At 42.5% G+C, this 22,659-nt stretch overlaps 1 long non-coding RNA gene across 1 annotated transcript in view; it reads right to left on the bottom strand.

Annotated features, from left to right (window-relative positions):
* The window catches only part of LOC140705906 (uncharacterized), a 31,345-nt gene extending 9,656 nt beyond the window's left edge, over nucleotides 1-21,689 (bottom strand). The window contains exon 1 of the long non-coding RNA XR_012085507.2: nucleotides 21,550-21,689. This is a non-coding gene — a long non-coding RNA (uncharacterized LOC140705906). The remainder of the gene's footprint in view (nucleotides 1-21,549) is intronic.
* Between the last annotated feature and the right edge of the window lie 970 nt (nucleotides 21,690-22,659).

The raw sequence follows: 22,659 nt of genomic DNA, 5'->3' as shown, positions 1-22,659 counted from the left end.
ACCCCAGTGCAGGAGGTGAGAATCAACTGAAAAGTGGAGCTATTATTACCCCAACAGCAGTGAAAACATATTATAGATGACAACTGAGCTCAGCCCTCTACTCTACCAAGGCCCTGATTCTTCTGGACTCTCTGAAATGTCAAGATACCTTGTGGCATGTTTCTTCGAAAGAAGGAATCTATTTTTTAGAATTCCAAGAAGCTTTGGAACAGGACAAGTAGCAGCAGGAAAACACATGCCATGGTGAGTGGACGAAGCAAATAAGCAACCAAGCACAGGGGAAGCCTCACATGGTCCGAACGGGCAGATCAGAGGCTCCACAATGTAATTTAAAACCAACAGTTACAGCTCTAGAGAAGAAAGCAGGGACAGGTAATGCCAGCCAAAGATCTCATTCCAGTTGGTTGCTTTTAGCCAACAAAATCAGAAGGATCAAAACACACCCTCACCTTCAAAATAAATCCATTTCAGGGAATGTACTAGAAGAGTACTAAGTTCATGCAGAGTGTTGGCTAGGCCTCTTGGGCTTCACTGTTGACCTTCACCTTAAAAGTACAGCACTGGTATGAGAGGTTCTACATCTTTTAGAATTTGCCACGTCCTTAGGCCCACAAACGAGTGTCAGAATGCTAATATTGGCCCCTCCAGGTATTCCTACTTTTGGAGATATGGCAAGTGTTGAAAATGCCTTCTTGGTGGTGGCTCCATGTCTATGGAATTCTGTCTCCAGAGAGACTAAAATAATTCTGAAAGAAGAATGTGGCAAAATCGCCCCCCTTGTGCCCAGAAGATTCTTTTCCCATAAAAATAGCAAAACCTTTAAAATGGAAGTGAGTGCCAGTGGCATGGGGGGGGGTACCTCAGCCCTCTCAGGTGTGCAGGAAGGGCAAGGACAGCTCTCAGATCTCTGTTTTAGAAAGTACTACTATACTAGTTATAACTTTGTTACTGCATTTTTATTATTTCCCTACTATGTATTGTAAACTTTATTGCAAACAAGTTGCTTTTACATACTGTAAAGGGTGAGAATATTTAAATCATTAGAAATTCAAAGCAGAAAAGTTGAAACAGACTTGAGATTGACATATGCCAAGAGGCTTTATGTTTTTGACATATGTTAGCAATACAGTATTATGACACAGTGCAAAATCACAAATGAACAAATATCCTGACATGAGTCAGGCACAAGATAACCAACTCATGAAGAGATTTACTGATGGTGTCATAGTTAAATCAACTGGTTCAACTGAAAATACAGGTACAGGTAAAATGAGAAACTAGGGTGTAAAAAGCCATTTGAGAGATGAAACTCTTGATTATACTCATTTTCTGTCAGTTATTTTTATGGACAATGATCTTTGACCTGTATGGGAAAAAGAAATTCAACAGGTAGAGCTTAAGCAAGAACAAACACTCACTTATTGGGGAAAAGAGTCTTCGGGCACCTTTAGGACTAGCAGATTTATTTCTAGAATAAGATTTTATGAATTGCAACCTGCTTTCTTAGCTGCATGGCACACAATACTCAGGGCTTAAGTAGATATGCACAACAGTTGTGAGGGTATTATGTGTTCAAAATTAAATACAGGGAATTACCTTTGTATGAACACTGGTCTTAAGCTTTCAGTAGACTGGGAAGCATAAATCCTGACTACAGGTAAGTTTGTCAATGACTGCTAGGCATCCATAAATTAATGCACATGTCTGCCAAGCTGTTAATAGCCTCTGAAGTATTAAAACAATGACTTCTGTTTTCAAGAAAGACTTTGTGCTGAAACCAGAATGTCCTGTTCGGTCTCATAGTCTTTCTTTCTTATTGTTTTGTTATACACAAAACTGTTGTTAAAACCCATCAGTTAATATGTATGATGAGGTAAGATGCTGTTGAAAGCCAGAGGGGCGTCGTGGAGAGAGTCTCAGAATCAGGAGACCTGGGTTCAGATCCCTCCTCTAGAAATCCCTCAACATCTTACCTATCTCAAAACCCCTATTTAGGGTTGCCATAAATATGTGATAGCACATGACAAGACGCTGTTGTTCCAGTTCAAGCTTCCAATTACAAACTGGGATTTTTGAATGCATCACCATTTTCTGTAAGCAGTGCCTCATAAATCTTCCCTTGCAATGTCTTTGTTCCACAATAGCTGCTTTGAGACCTGTGGCAGTTTCCTGGGAAAGTGTCCTGACACTGTTTCTTCTGTGTTGCCATCCCCAATGTCAGATTTGTATCTGTTTCTTCTTTTGCACAGAGATTATCCCATTTGCCCAATGGAGAATGCAGAGAGGCAGTGCTGTTTGGTTATAAAGTAAAGGTAAAGGTTCCCCTTGACAATTTTTGTCCAGTCGTGTCCGACTCTAGGGGGCGGCGCTCATCACCTTCCATTAATCTCAAGGGAATTTACATTTAGATTAAGAGAGCGAGGTTAGGAGTCCACTCAGAAAGGGTGGTATTGGTAGCTTCGCGGTGTCAGAAGAACACAAAATGGTTTTCATAGCCAGCTTGTATGCAGCTTGCTGTGCAGATCAGCTGGTGATGACTTCAGGGCATGGTGGGAAACATTTATCTCCTCATGATTGTAGAGCAAACTGTTTTTAAAGGCACAGGGGCTAGTGTTGAAGCCAGGAGTCTTCTTCACCCAGTCTACAATGATATCTCACAACTACCTATGTATTTTGTCTTATTGCTGGTTATGACACACACACAGAGAGAGAGAGAGAGAGAGAGAGAGAGAGAGATGGATGGATGGAGGAGAATCTATTTGCTTTTTTAAATGAAGGAAGTGATTTACCTACACTGAGAAGTTTGCCACAGTTATTAGAAAGTCTGGAAAGTAACTACAACACAGGGACACTATCAGCATCAAGCCATTTTTCAGCAAGTGGTGTGACTCTGGACTCACCACCCCACCTCATGGGATGTCTCTGGATCTAGGAGCCACTTCACATCCTGGAGCAACATTACGTCACATGCTTAAAAATATTACAGCAGATGTTAAATGGTGGCTAGAAAAGAGCTCAAAAAGTTGCCTTTAAGACTAATTAACATAACAATACTGTGATAGTATTGTGCTCTGGACTTTAATGCTGTACACAACTATATTCATTTTTTAAAAAAAGTAACTTCCCAAGCTTTGAGTGAGCTAGAGAGTTTAGCAATGGACCAAGAACCTCCATTTTGCCCAGCTTGCTTCAAACCTGAGGAGGAACTTTGTGGCACAGTTGTTAAGCTGCAGTACTGCAGTCAAGACGCTGCTCACCATTTGAGTTTGATCTTGAACTCAGGTACCTGGTTTGAGTTTGACTCATCCTTCCAAGGTCAATAGACTGACCTTGTGGCAATATGTAGCCTGCATAATTAAATGTAAACCACCCAGAGAGTGATTTAAGCACCATGGTCTGGTATATAAACAGAACACTTTTTGCTTTGCTTTGAAGATGGGCCTGTTGCAACAATTTTCCTTTAGGTATACTTTATGTGTGTGCGCATGCATGCCTGTCCGTATTTATGTGTTTGTCAGCACACACCTACACACACACACGCATGCACACATACACGCACGCACGCACACACGCATGCACAGACACACACACACACACACACACACACACACACCTATATGTATAAGGAAAAACATACACAGCAAACCATAGATAGCTGCTAAATGTGGTGGCATACCTGAATACCAATAGCTGGAGCTCTACAGATAGATATCTGTCTACAAATATATAATTTGTCCATATAACCCAGCTTTCCAAATGGCTCAAACCCTTTCTGAATGTTGTGCTCTCCCCTTTGCTGAGATCTCTCCCTCCTTGTGAAATTTGCTATGGCCCTCCCACGAGGCTCTCTGTTTAAACAACCTGAATAAATAACGATACTGCTGCCTTTTCTAGGCCACCGGCTACAACCTTCCATTAAAAAAAAAAGCCTCTGCAGAAGCCTCTCTGGGGACCAGCCACAGTATTTCAACTCCTCCTGAGTCACAGCTTTAATTATACAGATGGGGCAAGTGTTTGCTGGTCTCCTCCTGAACACAGAAATATCTTGCCTCTCTCCCCCGCCCCTGCAAGTGGAGCAATGCTAATTGCTCACATGAGAGGCGTTACTACTGTGACGTTCAGCCATCACCTGAGGTGTCCTAATTACAGCTTGGAAGCAGAAGTCCAGACAGATGAGTTGCCATTCTGCCTGGTGCGCCTGTGACTTCCCTTCCACTTCTAAGCCACGGGTAACTCCTTTCTGTGTGTCACATTGCAGAGAAGAAGAAAGAAAGGGGGTGCATGCAGATGCCCATCCATGCCCTGACCTGGCATAAGACAACTTCCATGCCATTCTGTTGGTTTGCCCTGGCTTCTATAGCTCTAAGGCAGGGGTGTCCAATCTTTCACCTTCCCTGGGCCACATTAGAAGATGAAAATTTGGTTTGGGCCACACATAAATTTGGTTTGGGCTGCATGGGGGGGCAGCCCTAGCCGTCTTCCGCAGCCCCGCTCCAAGCGCGCTTACCGGCAGCTGCGATCTCAGACAACAGAGGTTGCCAGCTTCGACTCCAGCGGCTTTATGGGGCCGGGAGGGGGTCCACCAATTGACGGGGACACCGCAATGCAGTCACGCAGCCCCCCTCTCCCCTCCCGCTCCTTCCTTCCTTCCGTCTCTCCCCCCCCCCCTTACCGTTGTGACGTGCCCCAGCCATATTCTGGCCGCAAGTGGCAGCAGTGTAACTTGAAACTTTGGAATTTCTTTAAAAATAAAAAATTGCACTGGGCCGCATTATGAGCCGACCTGGGCCGCATGCGGCCCTCGGGCCGCAGGCTGGACAAGCCTGCTCTAAGGCAATGATTACCAATCTGGAGTTGCCAGAAATCCTGGCCAGCACAGCTTGTGGGGAAGGCTTCAAAGAGTTTTAGCCCAAGAATATCTGGGGACCCAAGGTTGGGAACCCCTGCTCTAAGGGCTTATAGGATTCAAATGCCCCATAAAATGGTTGCAAGGAAAAGACTGTTCCATCTGTCCTGCATATCTATGACACAATGGAAATTTTCCTTTGTTTGGACCACAACTCCTATAATATTCTAGTCTCAAAAAGGAACTTTTCTAAGTTCTGGGCAGGGGGGATGCTTTTTCTCGGTCCTGTGCAGTCCTGGAGTTCTGACTCAACGGTCTGGGCTGTAGCAGGAGGGTGAGCATAAGTGAGAAGCTCCCTGAGCTTATAAGCAACTACCTGTGAACCGGATTGTCTGTGTTTTGCATGTTCATTTACATCCTGTGCTGTGCTAAATCGGGTGCAAAATGTGGCTTCCTGAGACATGTTCTCTCTCTTTTTTAAATCAATTTGTTTTTCAAAATCATCTCAAAATAGTACATTACTAGGCTTCATGGCTGTGGGAAAAGTTTTGAAAATGTGTGCCTGGCACAGCAGTAAAACGTTTTTTTTTAAATCTGGTTTGACAAAAAGCAAACTGATGTTAATTATATGGTTCAGTTTAAGTGTCAGAAAGTTCAACCTGACAGAGTATGGGAACTAGCTTCAAAGAAAGTGAGTCCTTCTCTGAAAGGCCAAGCTCTCCTCTCCTAACCTGCTCAGGATGCTGTTAAGTGATGCAGTCATGGAAGGGCAATTGCATAGATCTTCCCTAAGCTCCTGCAGGCTCCCACTTGTGTGCCTTGCCTCACACTGTTTATGAGATCTGTTGCACAACTAGTTGTGTGATCTATCACATGATGGGGGACAGAGAGATGCCATAGCATCTGGGAATTGTAGCCAAATAATGGAAATTTCTCAAGCTCTCTCTCCCAGATGAACTTGTCCTTAGTATTTTGCTCCCTGATGCCAATATTGCCTGCTAGAATGAAGGCATGCCTGACCCTTGACTTCAGCTAATAGGGCTGGCTCTACCATTAAGTAGAGTGAGATGGCTGTTGCAGGCTGCAGATGCTGCAGAGAGAGGCAAGGGGCAGCAGGTCCTGAAAATGAAAACTGCCCCATTGACTGCAATGAAGCAGGGTTTAACTATCATCCTTGTCAGGTCCTGTAGGTGGAGTGGGTGGTGTCATCTTTGTTTTTGCCATAAGCAGCAAAATGCCTTAGTCTGGCCTTGTATACCAATTTTGTGGGACTGAATGGATATATGGTCATTGTATCTTCCTTGCTATGGTAAATGTCACTGGCTGGAAATCTCAGTGAGTTCGGCATCCTGTTGTTGCATCGGAGTTCAATTCCCCAGTATGCGTCCTGGAAGAAGATCCAGCCTGTGTGGCCTTGGGAAAGTTGCATACTCTTAGGGCATCCCAAGAAGAAAGGGAATGAGCAACAACTTCTTAGTACTCTCTACCTAGACAAACCTGGCAAGTTTCACCATAATACAAAACAGACATTTCTTCTTCTTGTTGTTGTTGTTGTTGTTGTTGTTGTTGTTGTTGTTGTTGTTGTTGTTGTAAAAATCAGTGGTAGAACCCTGCCCCTCCCACTTTTGACTGTCAGTGCATCTGCCTGCAATACGCCCACTTCATTTCTGTTTGTTTATCACATTTTATACTCCTTTCTTCCAGTAAGCTTAGGACAGTTCTTCTCCTTCTCCCTTTATCTTCACAACAATCCTGTGAAGTTGGTTAGATGAAGGGAGAGTGACAGCTGAGTAAGTCAGGCAGTAGAGACTTGAATCTGGATCTGCTAAATCCACTGAAATCTAGATTATGACTTCTTAGGAAGCCACCTGTCAGGTGATGAGCAGATTTCCTCCCTCCACTTCCCAGCCCTCTGAAGGGATGTACTTAAGATCCCTGTTCCTGATTGGCAGGACAGTATAAAGGTCTGCATCTCCCCATTTGGTCAGCCAGAGTGGAGTGATTTACCTCTTGGTAAACAGTCACCTCCCTTTGCTCTCTGGCTTGTTTCCGAGATGATGCCTGAAGCTAAGTTGGAGTTGTGATTTGCCAAAGGCTGTCCAGTGAGTACATGGTTGAAGCAAGACTTTAATATGGTGATGTTGGATGGCTCACAGTACACACTCTAACTTAAACGTACTGCAGCACTTTCCTCAGCTCAGATTTCAGGGCAAAGTAATGTTTGAGAGACTGGTTTGTAAAGAGGAAATTCCAAAACCTTCTGCCCTTCATTCAAAAATTTACTCAACTCAATATCTGTAATGTTGGGGATATAATGGTGTGATGGGCAGACTGTTGGACTAGACCTGCATTCAAATATCTGCTCAGCCTGGGAAACTCACTGGAGAGGTCACAGTGGTAAAACTGTTCCTTAAATATCTCGCATACCTTGGAAACCCTCTAGAGTCGCCATAGGTCGGAAGTAACTTTACAGCACACAGCACTCTGTCACGCTCTTGCCATAAGGATTAATGAGGCACATAGTCTGAGAAGCAGTTTTAACCATGCATAAATAGAATGATTAAATATTGACTTATTCTGCATCAGGCATTCTACATTAATAGTATGTAAATATGAACAAATTACATAGTCAGTGCAGCTGAATTCCCTCATCTAATGGCTGCCCCCAATTCTTTTTTGCAAATTCCCTTGAAGAGGTTACGAAGACAGAGATGATTCTGCTGGGAAAAAATAGTTGTAGACAGCTGGTTGGAAATCCAGGAGTTTATTGCTGTAAGTAAACCTTTTTTAAAAAAGACAACAACAGATATGCTTGTTTAGAAGGTTAAAAGGTGATGTATGCACTCGCTTAGGAAAATTAGTTGCTTTATCACCACATGGCCTGCCCTATCATTATAGCTCAAGGGGAGTCACACATCTATTGTCCTCACAAGCTTGAGAGATTGGGAAACTCTGTCATGACTGTGCATGCATTGTGGCAACAATTCTGACAAACAAAAATTAAAATCTGAACCAAGAGGGGGAAAAAACCAAGCACTGCTCCAAAAGAGGTATATTTTGCAAACTGAATAAAATATACATATTAGCCATGAAGTGCCTCACAGTTCGTAAATGGGATTATTCATATTTTGTTGGTTCTCAATACGTTTTAGTAATGACTTTACCCAATATTTTTAATATAATGTTCTTAATTATTTTTGAATATTTGAATATTTTACTGCTATTAGCTCTTAACATTGTGTTTTTAACTAGGTACTGTGTTTCCCAGTAATAAGACAGGATCTTATATTAATTTTTGCTCCATAAACCACAATGGGGCTTATTTTCAGGGGATGTTTTATTTTTTTTTCATGTAAAGCAATCCATATATACATGGCAATGATGGCAGAAGTGAGGGAGGTCTCTCTTGCTCATCCCCCTTTCCTCTTTTGGAGCTTAGTACCCAACACAGGGACATGGTGGTGCTGCTGGTTAAACCACAGATGCCTCTGTGCTGCAAGGTCAGAAGACCAGCAGTTCTAAGATTGAATCCACGCAACGGAGTGAGCTCCCGTCGCTTGTCCCAGCTCCTGCCAACCTAGCAGTTTGAAAGCATGTAAAAATGTGAGTAGATAAATAGGTACCACCTCGGTGGGAAGGTTCCATGTCTAGTTGTGCTGGCCACGTGATCAAAGAAACTGTCTACGGACAACCGCTGGCTCTATGGCTCGGAAATGGGGATGAGCACTGCCCCTTAGAGTCGGACACAACTGGACAAATTGTCAAGGGGAACCTTTACCTTTACCCAACACAGCTGTGTAACAGTATGGGGGAAACATAATTCTCAGATCTGAAAAGTGTTGCTCTACTGATGCTATTAACAGCCACCTGTCTTCCTCCCTCCCACAGTCACCAGAGAAGAAAGGTAGGTAATAACTGGCTAAAGATGGGGAATGATGGGTGGATCGTGATAGGAAGGGTTTCTTTTTTCTAGCTCTAAACTGAAAAAGATTTTTTGAGGTGTTTGAGGTGAGCAGTGTGAGCTGATGATATTTGTATCTCTGAGCTAGAAAAGACAAGTGATTCTAAAGTCACTCAATGCAGCCACCCTTATGGATCAACCAGGAAATTGACCAAATGGGTGGAAAACTTTCTCAGTTTCATATATGTCTGTTTTCTTTCCTGATCAGCTTCCTTGCTCTTTCTCCTTCTGAGAGAGTTCTCAGTGCTTTTTTTTTTCCATCTTGTTTGTCCCACCAAAAGTGAGGTAATGAGATCATGGTGGTGGGCAGACTAGCATCTACACGTGCAGGGTGGGATTCTGTGAGCGTCTGGTTACAGCAGGATAGTATTGGTCCGCATCCAAAAGAGGCAAGATATGTGCTTTCTGTGTGTCTTCTCCTGCATTAGCTAGAGGGTATGCATGTAGACGTACAAATGGGAACCCTGGTAGAGGGCCCTGATTAAAAGTGATACATTTCTTCAAAATTCTAGGCTAGTTTTACCTGGATTGTGGCCCATAAAACTGGTTAGACAGTCATTCCCATTCTTTGGGAAGCTTCAGAGCCCTCTTTGGAAATACCAGGCTACGTTTGCTTCGGGCAAGTCCCATTGAGCTCATTAGGGGGTAATTCTGAACAGATGTGTTCAACTGCACTAACACATCTCTCAACACACTGACCAAAAAATCATTTGGTAGGATCCAATAAAATAGATACAGGTTTGTGTGTTCCTTTCATTTATATGCTGTTTTGCTGGGCATTTGCTGATTTTCTCTATCAACTCGCTTGCTCCCATTAAGCTATCTTTTAAACATAGACTACCTCTAATTTTTGTGAATTGTTGGTTAACAGATAAGAGGCTTGCTATCTATTGTTATCACATACAACCACAGTGCCCTGAATGCATCTATCTTGTCAGATTTAGGAAGCTCAGTAGGGTTGGGTCTGGTTAGTACTTGGATGGGAGATAATGAAGGAATACCAGGTACCTCCAGGAAGGGCTTTTGGGGGGGGGGAACTGCCTGAAGACCTGGAGGTTGCTGTGAATTAAGCTTCATAATATTTATTTATTCATTATATTTTTATACTGCACCATCTAGTGGCATTGCCACTACTCTGGGCAGTTTCCAGCAATACAATAAATATAAAGAAAAGAGCCAAATCCCATCCATTCCATAAATAGAAAATAAAGAAATATAATATAAAAGGACAACAGGCCTAAAAAAATCAAGATGACGGCAACGAATAAGATATTGACTAGACAACATAATGGACAAAATGAGACTAAGTGACCAACAGTTATAAAGAGAGGACATCCTGAAATGCCTTCATTTCGAACATGTTATAATATTACAAGATGGCAGAACATGTCAGGGGCTGCAAAAGTGGGATGCTATGTTCGGGGGGGGGCCTTCCCTCCAAAATGTCTCCTACACACACATGCACAAGTCACATGCAAGGGGATCTCTTTATTCCCAGGTTGACAAAGGGGAAAAACAAGGGAGAAGAAGGGTGAGGGGCATTTTAAAGACAAACCGTTCAATGAGACTTTGGGTTTGATCACACCTGGCAAAAGAAATCCAGTGATAACAATGTGGCCATTTTTCTCTGATTGTTTCATAATTTTCTGTCCACATGACACATAGCTAACAGTGATTCATTTGCCCTGGCAAACAGTTTATTTCCCCCTTGCCAAGAGAGCTTTTTTACATTGTACCAATGTTGTATCAATTCATTCTTATTGTATTCGCAAAGGCTTTCACGGCTGGGATCTAATGGTTGTTATGGGTTTTTTGGGCTCTTTGGCCGTGTTCTGAAGGTTGTTCTTCCTAATGTTTCACCAGTCTCTGTGGCCGGCATCTTCAGAGGACAGCACTGACCAGAGCACAGAGTGCTGAGTTCAGAACACGGCCAAAGAGCCTGAAAAACCCACAACAACCATCATTCCTTATTGTTTCACCATGTGCAAATGTTGCTGCCAATTTGTTTCCATTGCAAAAGGGTCGTGTTTCTGGGCACTGTGGCCACTTCATGGCTACTATGCTTGTACACTTTTAAAAAAATTTAAAAAGGGATATCGATAAACCATTTGTTTTCACTAGTAGCTAGTGCTACTAATGAAACATGAATACATTGCTCAGAAGGAGACAGCTCAAAGCCTTCCCCCCTCCATTGCAAATGAAAGAGGGCTTGAAAGAGAGGCATTTCCTGCTTTGAATTGTAAAGAAAGGGGTTTAGTTTTAACTTCTACTCTCTCTTTTTAAAACCTTGCTCTTCATGATATTGTATTCTCCCTCCTCTTGATACTGTGGGGGGAAAATGAGGGAGATATATGCAAGGAAATAAAGGAAAGGGGAATGAGTGAGTAAAGGGAAAAGGGAATGAGGAAAGGAGGCATGTATTGTTCTACCAATATATAACTTCTGATTTTTTTGTTTATTTAAAGGACAAGGAGGCCTGATTGCCCCAAAAATTGGAAAGAAACTGAATCAATACAAAATTAAAGAGTAGTGTAGCCTTTTATAACAATTTTATAACAAAAAAAGGAATGAACCGATGAGGTTGAAAACAATGTGAACATGCCTGCCGATATATATACCAAGTGACCACTGGAAAAATATATTGGTACAACAGAGAAATGAAAAGAATCAGTATAATTGGGGTTCTTTTCTTATGTGTGATCAAGCCCTTAGTGCAGTGGTTCTTAACCTTGGGTTACTCGGGTGTTTTTGGACTGCAACTCCCAGAAGCCTTCACCACCAGCTGTGCTGGCTGGGGTTTCTGGGAGCTGCAGTTCAAAAACACCCGAGTAACCCAACATTAAGAACCACTGCCTTAGTGGATCAAAACAGACTTCTTTCGACACAACGATACTACGTCTTTGGGTCTGCAGAAATGATCCAGGAAGGCTCACACTGAACTAAATCTGTTAGTCTTTGAAGTGCTGCAATATTCTCCCCCCCTTTCTTCTCCTTTTTTTTTTTCTTGTTCAAATTTGCCAACATGCAAACACAGGGCTACTTCTTTGGAAATAGTGTCTGCAGGACCAGTGAGAAAGCTGTAGAACCGGATGGAGATTTCCCACCCAGATGGAGACTTCCCACCTGCAAAGGTTCCCCTTTACTGCATTAAATCAGTTTGTGGTCCTAAAATCTATATACAGCTTTATGGTCTTTAATTGTTCGAAGGAAGACAGCCCCTGGGCCTTGCTGTCCTTCCCCTCCCATTGCTTACCCAGCTTGTCTTCTGTCAACAATACTTTTCACAGTCAGATAAAAGACCTTGTATCTGCTTTTGATAAGAACCAGTTCTTATCATTTGGACCCCCTCCCCCAACTTTTTTCCCCCTTAACTTCAGCTTTCTTGTCATGCTAAAGTTTCCCTCCCTGGTCAAACAGTCTTAGAAGCCAAGAGCTCACATTGTGCTGACATCTTTTTAAATGTTCTCTGCTGAAATGAGAGCAGAGATAAGGCCTCCGAACAAAGATCAAATCTTGGTCCAAAAGTAAAAACTACATAGGTCAGAAAACCACTGTCGACATGCCATGGCCTCTCTTTTTGTACTAGGATATCACTTGCTCAGAAGTAAGAGCAGACATATAGCAACTCTCTTTAGTCCCCCCCCCTCGGGCCAAAAAGCCATACTGAGTGATATCTCTATTAGCCAAATAAAAAGGTACAGAAATTGTGCATGCTTCCAAGAAGACCATCTCTACATCAGGCAAGATGTTGAAATGTAAGCGGAGGGGGGGGGGGATGAATGGTTGAATCTGAAGGCCTTGATGTCTAACCCTTGTTTCAGAATGCAAGGGAAGAGAGCTGCTGCAGACAGAGAAATGGGCCTCCCTGAGTGATACAGTGTGGTATGAGATTTCACCTGTCTTTCTGAGAGCTGGAAACTTAGGCGCCTCCATTTTAGGCAACACAAGCCTCCACTCTCCATTCTTTCTGAGTACACAAGGCTCCTTGGTCACTAGAAAACAGAAGAATCACCAGGCAGTCTTAGCGCAGGAATATTTTACTAGGAGCATACAATGACGGCTAATATCAACTTCCCAACCTAGATCCTTCTGGAAAAAAATGAGAGAGACAAGAGACTGGGAAATAACATAAGAACAGTGGCACAACAGTTCAGAAATAGCAGTGTTTCGACACTGGACCATTGTTTATTCATGCAAAGATTATGCAGGAATTCTATATGCATGCAAACATATTAAACCCATTCTGATGTGAAAAAAATGCCTGCAGATTGGGGGCATTCTAGCCCCACCCACCTCTGCCATCCCTTCTCTTGCCTTTCTAGATGTGAACAGCAAGGAATTTGAAGAGGAACAGAATGCGTTGTTCATGGTGTCTCACCATCTGAGTTGGGATACTAGAAAATCTCATGGAAAAATCACTTGGAATCCACAAGAAGGATAGTGAGGAAAGCAGGGGTGGGAAAGTGGGTGAAACTAGAGTGTTCCTTCCCCTTCCCCATACTTTCTGGTGGCTAAATATGGCTTTTATACATTTCAAAAGTGGAAGCTGTATGAGCACTTGTGTTTCAGGACCAAAAACGTTCCCATTGCCTGCATGACATTGGTGGCTGGCCCATTCACAAGTTCAAGTCATCCATGCATGTTGCAGGCTTCAAAGGACTGTCTGTGTAGGCACTTCTTTGCTAGACATCATGGAGAATTTTCAGACCAGATCACTTCACCTCTAGTATCGCACATGGCAGTGGGCTGTATTCAGACATGCAGGAAATCATGCCAGTGAAAACTGATCCTAAGGAAAATGAGGTAACTTTAGCACCAGAGCTTGGAAAAGTTACTGTTTCAAACTACAAATTCCAGAATACCCCAGCTTGTACGACTTTTCCAAGTACTGTCTAGAAATACAGAGGATAAGATGGCCAGCTTATCTATGTCAGCATTCTAAATTTTAAAAGAATTGTTTCTCCTTTACCTACAGTTTGTTTAACTGAAGCACAGTTAAAGGCACTGTCACTGAGTACTCCTAATAAATAATTGTGTCCTGTCTAGTCAATTTCCACTTATGGCAACTCTTTCCAGAGTTTTCTAAATATACAGTACACTCAGAAGTGATTTACTACTGCTTCTTACTTGGGGTTCTCTGCGACTCTGCAGCTTGCTCAAAGCTACATAGGCTGTTCTCATCTCTTCTCCCCATTATAGGTGCTGCAGCCAGGTACTCCAACTCACTGAGCTTCAAATCACTTACTATAGTGCTCATTATACCATTAAAAGAAAGAGTATGTAACCTATAGGTAATGGGGTTCATTATCCCTTTTACAGTACTTATGTCCCCAAGGCCTGTTGTATGCCCCTTTCCAGGTGCTGAAGAAGCTGGAATGACTCCTTCAACACAGGCATAGCAACCCTGACTGAGGTTACTCAGGGAAAAGGAGGATTGTGTGTTAAGCACTTCTAAGTCTGACAGATTCGTGCAAGAAAATTAAGCCTGTGGTGGATCCATGCCTGTCATCAGTAGGGCAAGGGATAGTGATTAGACTTGCATGCTTAACATTGGGCATGCTTAGCCTTGAAAAAAAGAAGAATGAGGGGAGATATGATAGCTCTTTTCAAATAACTGAAAGGTAGCTCTATAGAGAAGGGGCAGGAATTGTTCTTGATTATCCCAGCGTGCAGGACATGTAATAATGGGCTTAAGGTACAGGAAGCCAGTTTTCTGCTGAATATCAGGAAAAACTTCTTAACTGTTAAAGCAGTACAACAATGGAACCAATGACCTCAGTAGGTGGTGAGCGCTCCAACACTAGAGGTGTTCGAGAGAAAACTGGGCAATCATCTGTCAGATCTGCTTTGACTTGGATTCCTGCACTGAGCAGGGGGTTGGATTCAATGGCCTTATAGGCCCCTTCCAACTCAAGTATTCTATGATTTATTTGCTTGCTGAGTTTATGCTTGTGAAAAATGCTGAAAAAACAAGACAAGGGAACAGTGGCCAGTACAGGCCTCAGCAAGAAGCCTCTAGAATCCAGTGATTCTGGAGCATAATAGGTTTCCTTGACAGTCTTCTGCCATGTTTCCAGGACAGCTACTTTAACTCTTCAGATCTGTCTGTGAAACCCACACTTCACAGCCACAGGTATAAATTTATAGGATAACGTACAGACTTGGTAAATTGAATGCATTTTAGAAGTTCCTTGCTTCAGTAAAAATGGATAATCGGCTGCTTGGAATTTCTCCCTCTTATCTCCTCATGGAAAAACAAATGTCTAACAGCCCAATCCAACTTTTTGTTTGGAATCAGTCCTGTTGATTTTTTTTGGCAAAAATACTTCAAGGTTCATCTTCAACGCTTCTTCGCAGATTTAGTTTGCTGGGTATTTATGAACTGTCATGGTCCAGAGAATTTTCTGGATGATCCCACATGCTACTCAGTCTCAGAAGAGCTCAGGTGTGACATTTTGACATTTACAAGCAAAACTAGGCTAGTCAGAGTTTACTTTAGATTTTACCTCCCATTATCTGCTACCTTTTCCTTCTCTTTCTTCATACAAAGCAAGATAGGATAAAGACCTATCCGTGCATTTTTGCTGCTGCAGCAGCAGCTGTTTGCAAGTAGTTTTCCAATATTCTACTTAGTCTTTGTGTCTTGTTTAGGAGTGTAGTGAGGCTGAGCTTCTAGCAGGCGAGAGACTTCTTGATTAGCAAGGATCATCAATGCATCATCTCATAGGCACTGCTGCTTCCTATTGCCTTGGGTCAAGCTGTGGTACTCACAGTAGGTGGTGGGACAATAGATTTCCCCAGTAACAGTGTATTTTGTGATGCTATACTGTAGTGGCTTGGTCTTGGATAAACAGTTGAGACACATTAGCTTTACAAAAGACATGCTCCCTTAAGGTGATGAAAACTACTAGACCTGTGGTTTTACATATAAAAACCACAGGTTTTATATATTTCTTTCCAAGACATCTCTTGGGTAATATGATTAGAGGACTGTCATGGTAAGTGCTTGTACTTCAAAAGTTACCGTTATAGCCTTGATCGTATTGAACTGTCTGTAGCGTATCCCTCACTGGAGGTGGCAAAGGAGAGCTTTGAATAACACAAGGCCAGATTAAATATTGTTAAGCTGCATGTAAAATGTATACACGAAAACACGCTGTCAGGCACCTCAAAATAAACTTTAATGCCTTTTTGGTAACAAACACCTTTGCAGATGTTAAATGGGAATTTAGAATCAATTATTTTAAAAGTCACAGAATCATATGGCCCAAAGGATAATCCATCAGCTTGGCACAGACTGCTGAGCAACATCCTTTCCCATCAAGATAGTGAGCCCAAATCCCTGAGAACTCTGAATCAGATCCTTGCAAAGGAAAGACTTTTACAATGCCTGTGATCATGGTTAAAGTCCTTTACTCCTTTCAATGCAGTTGTCTGTAAAGGAGGCGACGGTAGTCCAAAATCGTCCAACAAAACAGGTTTATCAGTCTCAAACAGGTTCACATTACTGTATTCCAGTTGCTTTAACCCTCTTTCAATGATCTCTGCCTCTTCTTCTGCTCTGCTAATATGGGAGTTGGGCGGTACACCCTGGAGAGTATCCCTGGGGTTACTCTCATCCTCACAATGCCTTTAGGAAACAGCCATGTCAGGATTCTTTTGAAGTCCTTTTAAATAGCAGACATTTAAAGAAAACCGACAGAGCGCTAGGTTGAACCCAAGAAAGGGAAGTTAAATTTTGTAAGTTTTGTCTATAGAATTAGATAGGGCTACCAGACTTCTCAATACAGATTGTAGGGAACCTCACATTCGATTTAAAGGGCAGAACTGCATAGGTGCAAATGTATGAATAGAGAATAAAAGGGTCTGCAAAAATTAGACCATGCATTTCTCCAGTCCAGAACTGGGTATTGTGTCCAGGTATGTACTGTACCATGTTTCATACAAAGCATACACATGTCCTTTTAAACACCCAGCCTCAATTTGTTGTGGGATGTGGACTCCCATAGTTCCTAGCTAGAATAAGCAACAGTTTGAAATGAAAGGAGGAGTCCAAAAACATATAGAGGGCTAAAACTATGTGTTAACTAATTAATGCACCAGTCACATTACTAGATACATACCTGTTGTGCAACTGGTTGCATGCATTGTAACACAACAGGCACCTCATTAGTGAGTGGCAATTCACTATTGTAAATTATATAATTTAAATTCATCCATGTGTAAGTCACAGATAGGATTCCAGGCTCTGACTCCTTGAAGGGTATGACATGTGGGGCTGAGAGAAGCAGCTGTTTTCCAACCATGATTCTTTAACACAGGAAAAACACTTGGCTCTAAAAGAAGTAGGAAATAAAATTTTTATGCCGTAGTCTTCCGCAGAGCTTGGAAATGCTACCTTATTTTTTTTTTTAATGACAGCTCCCAGAATTCCTAACTACGCATGGAAATTCTGGGAGATATAATCTAAAAAAAATATTTCCAGACTCCGGGGTTGTGTGATGGGGTCTTAGGTCAGTAGACAGAGCACATATATTCTATACATGCAATCCTCTGCACCTCCGGATGGTAAAGCCCAGGAGGGCTGCTACCTATCAGTGTGCAGACCAGTTTTCCCAGCTTGGCAGCCTCCAGCTAATAAAGCAATGGTGTAGTGGAATCACGGACTTGATGAGTGGGGACTACAACTTTGTCACACCTCTCCTAGGTTTCTCTGTTGCCACTGAGCTTAGTTACAGTCCTCACAGGAATTGGGAGAGAAATTGATTTTCCAAAGAATAGCACATTGCTGGAAGCTTATCCTGCTGTACTGTAAAGTATTTGAATGTGGCTTGGTCTTGGATGGGTAATTAAACAGCCACCAAGTTTATAAGAGAGATATTCCTCTTTTGTGCACATGAAGTGATTCAGCTGCTTGAATTTCACTATTATAACGAATATTTGAAGTTCCAAATTTACCACTACGCAACTGACTACAAGTCCAGTCAGCCTCATCCAACAGGTGCAGAGGTTGAGGGTACTGGAAATTTCGGTCCAAATCAATGTCAAGGTTCATTCAATAGGAAGATATCCAACAATCTTTATTTTGTCACATTTCAAATATGGACCATTTAAGCATGTTTCTAAAATACAGAACTGTAATGGATTACTAAATGTGTTGAGGAAATTAGGACACAGCCAGAGTGACTGAAGTGCAGGTTCTCATTGGTCTGGGCCAGGAGCTGAACACAGTAAAGACTTTCTACCATAAAGTATGATGCATGTGCCCAAGATACCTAGCTACACTATCTAAAGCCAAATGGCAAATGGCATCCTTTCTTCAACCAGGTTGTATAGCACCCAGAGCTACCTCTGTTGTTTTGATATATGAGATACGAAATCTCACAAGCACGGCTTCCTATCCCTGGCAGCAAAATCGCCACATCAACAAAGTGGATAAACAACAATTTGTAACCCCTTTTATGATACCCCAGATCAGTTACCTGAGGCAACCACCTCACTCTGCTTCGGGGTTCAGGGTAGGGAACAGCACTGCATGGAGACCTTGAGATTTCAACAGCAATATCCTGCACAGTCTACATTCACTGTTAAATGGACCCACAGCTGGATTCTGTGGCTGAAGCCCCACAATCTGGAGTCTGGCCTAGTCATTGCGGAAAGCCATCATTTAGCCTACTGCTTCCATAAGTATTGGCCCGTTTTCCTAATGCTGTTTGAAAGATCTGACACATCTCAGCTGGATGCCATGTAATTCCAGGGAAAACAAATGTCCTCTGAAATCTTCATATTTGACTGAAAACATGGAGTTTGCTGCTATCAGCTGGCAGCCTAAAACCTATCTCCGATGCTATCTCCTTTTATTTCTTTATTTATTTATTGGACTTATATACCGCCCCATAGCGCTACAAGCACTCTCCGGGCGGTTTACAGTTTTTAATTATACAGGCTACACATTGCCCCCCCCCCAGCGAGCTGGGTACTCCTTTTACCAACCTTGGAAGGATGGAAGGCTGAGTAAACCTTGAGCCGGCTACCTGGGATTTGAACCCCAGGTCGTGAGTTTTGACTGCAGTACAGCGTTTTTAACCACTGCGCCACGAGGCTCAGTGGTTAAAACAACAGGAGGCTTTATGGGGATGGATATTCTTGTTTAGGAGCAAGCTTGCTCTTATGTCACTCTCTCTCTGCTCCTCCCTACTTCCCAAAATCTTTTTATTTATTTTCTGTATTGCAGAAGCCACATGGAGGTTGGAGAGTCAACTCACAAACTAAAACCTGCCATCAACAGCATAGCAGGGAGATGGGTGGAAGCCAGGGAGAGAGCACAACAGTGTAAACAACATACAAATATTGTCCCATCAACCAGAACAGCACCAGAAATGCACCGGGGGGGAGCATTACATGAATTTGGCTGCATGTGAATGTCTTTTCTGTCTAGCGGTGCACTGATGCATGTAAACAGAACCCCAGATTTGGAAATGGGTGGCTAGTGAAAGTGGCACCGTGGCCAGGTTTCATTTCAGGTAGGGTGCTTTCAGTAACAGTCTTACATATTCAAAAGTAATAAAATTATGATGAGGCGGAGGGTTGTATAGTGGTTAGAGTGTTGGATTGGGATTTGGAAGATCAAGTTTCTCCTCTTCTTCAGCCGTCAATCTCACTGGGCAATTTTGAGTTATTCACTCTCTCTCAGTCTGAACTACCTGGTACGGTTGTTGTGAAGACAAATATGGAGAACACATGTATGCTTTGGACACATTGAATTAAGGGTGGAAAAGGAGGGATACAAATATAGCTAATAAACCTCTCTCCTAGTGTCTGTTCCATCTCGTCCAAAGTTTCTCCCCTTATTTAAAATGGTTGTAATTATTTTGTATGACGCTTGTTGTAAGCCACCTAGAGTGGTCTTAAGTGACTAGATAGGCGGGATATAAATAAAATAAATAATAAATAATAAATAATAAATAAAACCAGATATAGAGCCACTGAAAATGTTTGGAGTGAGCTATTTCCCCTCCCCCCAACTTCTACTATTTGTACTATTTTCCTATGTTAGTAATAATACTAATCTAAATATCTCTGGCAGAATTGTGGACTTTAGCACAGGGTATTGTGCGTGTGTGTAAGCATTTGAACTGTTGATTTACTGCACAATGCTAAGACGTTTTTGGATCAAGAGGGTGACCAGCAAAGATATAAGGCAAATGAATAAAGATCAAGAAATTGCAAAACATAAAAAATTCAGAAAACTAGGATACTTGGGCCACATAATGAGAAATGAAAAATACTGTACAGTACATTCATGGTGAAATAAAAGGGAAAAGAAGTGGAGGAGGGGGAGAACGTACAAGTTAAAAAACCTGGGAGACTCGTTTTGTATGCAACACAACATAATTGCGAGTCCTGCTACATCCGGAGCCAGAATAGCCATGTTGACGTCCAACATTGGATAGAAGGAGGAAGACAGGAAGGAGGAGGACAATTATGACACATACATAAGTAAACAGATCTATGAAAGATTAATTAGGATTACTCGGTAGTGAGGAAAGGTATTTTACATGTTCTCAGAGGCGAGTGAAAAGCATTTCTAGCTGGAAATGGTAGAAGTTCTAGCACTTCTAGCACTTGTGTTTCTAATAAAGTACTAATGTGAAAGAAAATAAAAGAACAATAAAAAAAATTATTTCATTTTAGTTTTTGAAATACAACAATATTTTAATGTATTTCCTTAATATAAAAAGAGCCCTATCAGAGCAGAACAAAACCCCATATCCTGCTTCCCACAGAGGCCAACCAGATATATCCACAAAAACCAGGATACATGGGAGCGATGGCTGTCTTTCAGTATTATTGCCAAGCAATTGACATTCTGAGATGTGGGCCGATGCCCCCTGAAATGTTGGGATCAGCTGCCCACTCTTTGTGGTCCCCACACTGCTTCTCATCTGAGGAATGTTGCCTCAAATCCAAAATGCAATGTATAAACAGCCCTACCAGTGGCAATTCATAACACAATGTTTGGGGACATCAGTACGGGAGCCATCAGCAGCTGGCAAGCTGATTTGGAGAAGACTGCCTTTGAATCATCTGAGAACAAAGACAGCAAGATGGCACTGAAAATGGTATGCTTTGCCTCCCTAAAATTGGTACCAATAATATTGAACACAACCACACCTATACCCAAACAGCTTGCAATAAACAATCAGCGTCTTGGGACACGGTCTCTCACTTGGTGGGTAATTGTACTAACCTACCTCACAGGGTTCTTAGAAGGATTAGGGAAGATAGTGGGTGTAAAATTCTAATAATATGGAATATGTCATATTTATGTTGCTGATGGGGCCACAAAGAAGCTTGTAGCTCAGACTTCCACATCTTGCCCCTCCTCAACATTTTGGACTATAATTCTCATAACCTTTGACCTGAGAAACTCATGTTTAACTGGTTTCATAAACAGTGTCACTGATGGAAGTCTTAGTTCAAAACATCTGGTGTGGGGAAAACACCTTAGATTGTGATGAGGCTGCTCAGACTTGTTCCCTGCTCTGCTAGCTTTCCTGCAGACATTCTAGTGAGCTTTTTCACGATGAGGTACAGAGCGCTGCCCCTCAGCAGGCTGAAAGGGCCCAGCCCAGTCCTATGTCACCATAGGACTCTACCGGCTCATTTTCAGCATGGATCGACTAGATGGCTGGGAACAAGAACTGAGAGAGAGAGGAAAAAAACACACACACTCCCTTACCTGTTAGTATGTAAGCGCCAGAAAAAGAAGCAGCGCCCTCCCCAAGAGGGATCTTCACATGGCTTTTCTGGGAGCAACCAGCAGCCCTTTGTATTGACCAGTTCTTTATTTAGTCAGCTCAGCAACTGGCAAGGGGCCAGAAGCCACACACAGAGTTGTTTTCATGCTGCTGGAGAGCTGGGAGAGTTTAATGAAGGCAATCTGATTGGCTCAGTTGTAAGAACATGCACTTGGCAAGGCTGCCTTCAGCTTTTGGCAGGGCACAAGACAAAGGGATGGACGCCAAGGTCTCCTTGGCTCGGCTCCCCCAGGGAAGGAGTGCACTCAGAGCCAAACTTGTTTACCACTTAGGTTCAGAAACCTGAGCCCTACCCTGGCGATGACTGCAACAAGGGAGGGCCCAGAAGCACATCAAGCCATGGATCAGAAAGGCTGGTATTTTGGGGGGAGCAATCAGAGGAATGTAAGAGCCTGACTCTTGAACTCACACAAGTATTCTGAGAAAAGATTTTGTTTGTTCCAGCTCCAGCTCTTGGTAATGTTGAGGAGGGACCAAAAGATTGTTCATGGACACATGGTTGGAACAATGCTGAACCACCAAGCTGTTTGCAGGGAAATAATGGAACTCGCGCCAAACTCTGCTTTTGAGGAACTAACACATATTCTGGCTCAAATTTGATGCCACATGAGAACTCCATACTGTATGTTAATTCAGTACTGTAATACTCAAAGCATAGGCTCAAAGGATGCAGGGAACCCATCACGAAGGAGGCTTCTTACTGTCTCCCTGCATGATTAGCTGTTCTGGATAAAAAGCCTCTCCTTGGTTAAGCAAATTATTACTTCCTCACTCCTCTGGTTGCAATTGGACCCTCCAGATATGCCTGATTATAATAGCAATGATCTGTAATTTTTTTAGACTACAACTCCAAGAATTCGCCAGTCAGCATTCTGCCCAGGGGATTCTGGGAGCTGTAGTCCACAAACACAAATCTGTGCCGCTCTATTTCTCATGTAATAGATTTGCCTGCCCTTAGAGGAGGCATCTCTGAATGAATCATATCTCCGAGGCTTCCTTCCAGAATGGAGTAAGGAAGTAAATGTAATGTT

This window comes from Pogona vitticeps, chromosome 3, assembly GCF_051106095.1.
Source record: "Pogona vitticeps strain Pit_001003342236 chromosome 3, PviZW2.1, whole genome shotgun sequence".
NCBI classification, from domain to species: domain Eukaryota; kingdom Metazoa; phylum Chordata; class Lepidosauria; order Squamata; family Agamidae; genus Pogona; species Pogona vitticeps.
This window is presented reverse-complemented; position numbering and strand designations above follow the sequence as displayed.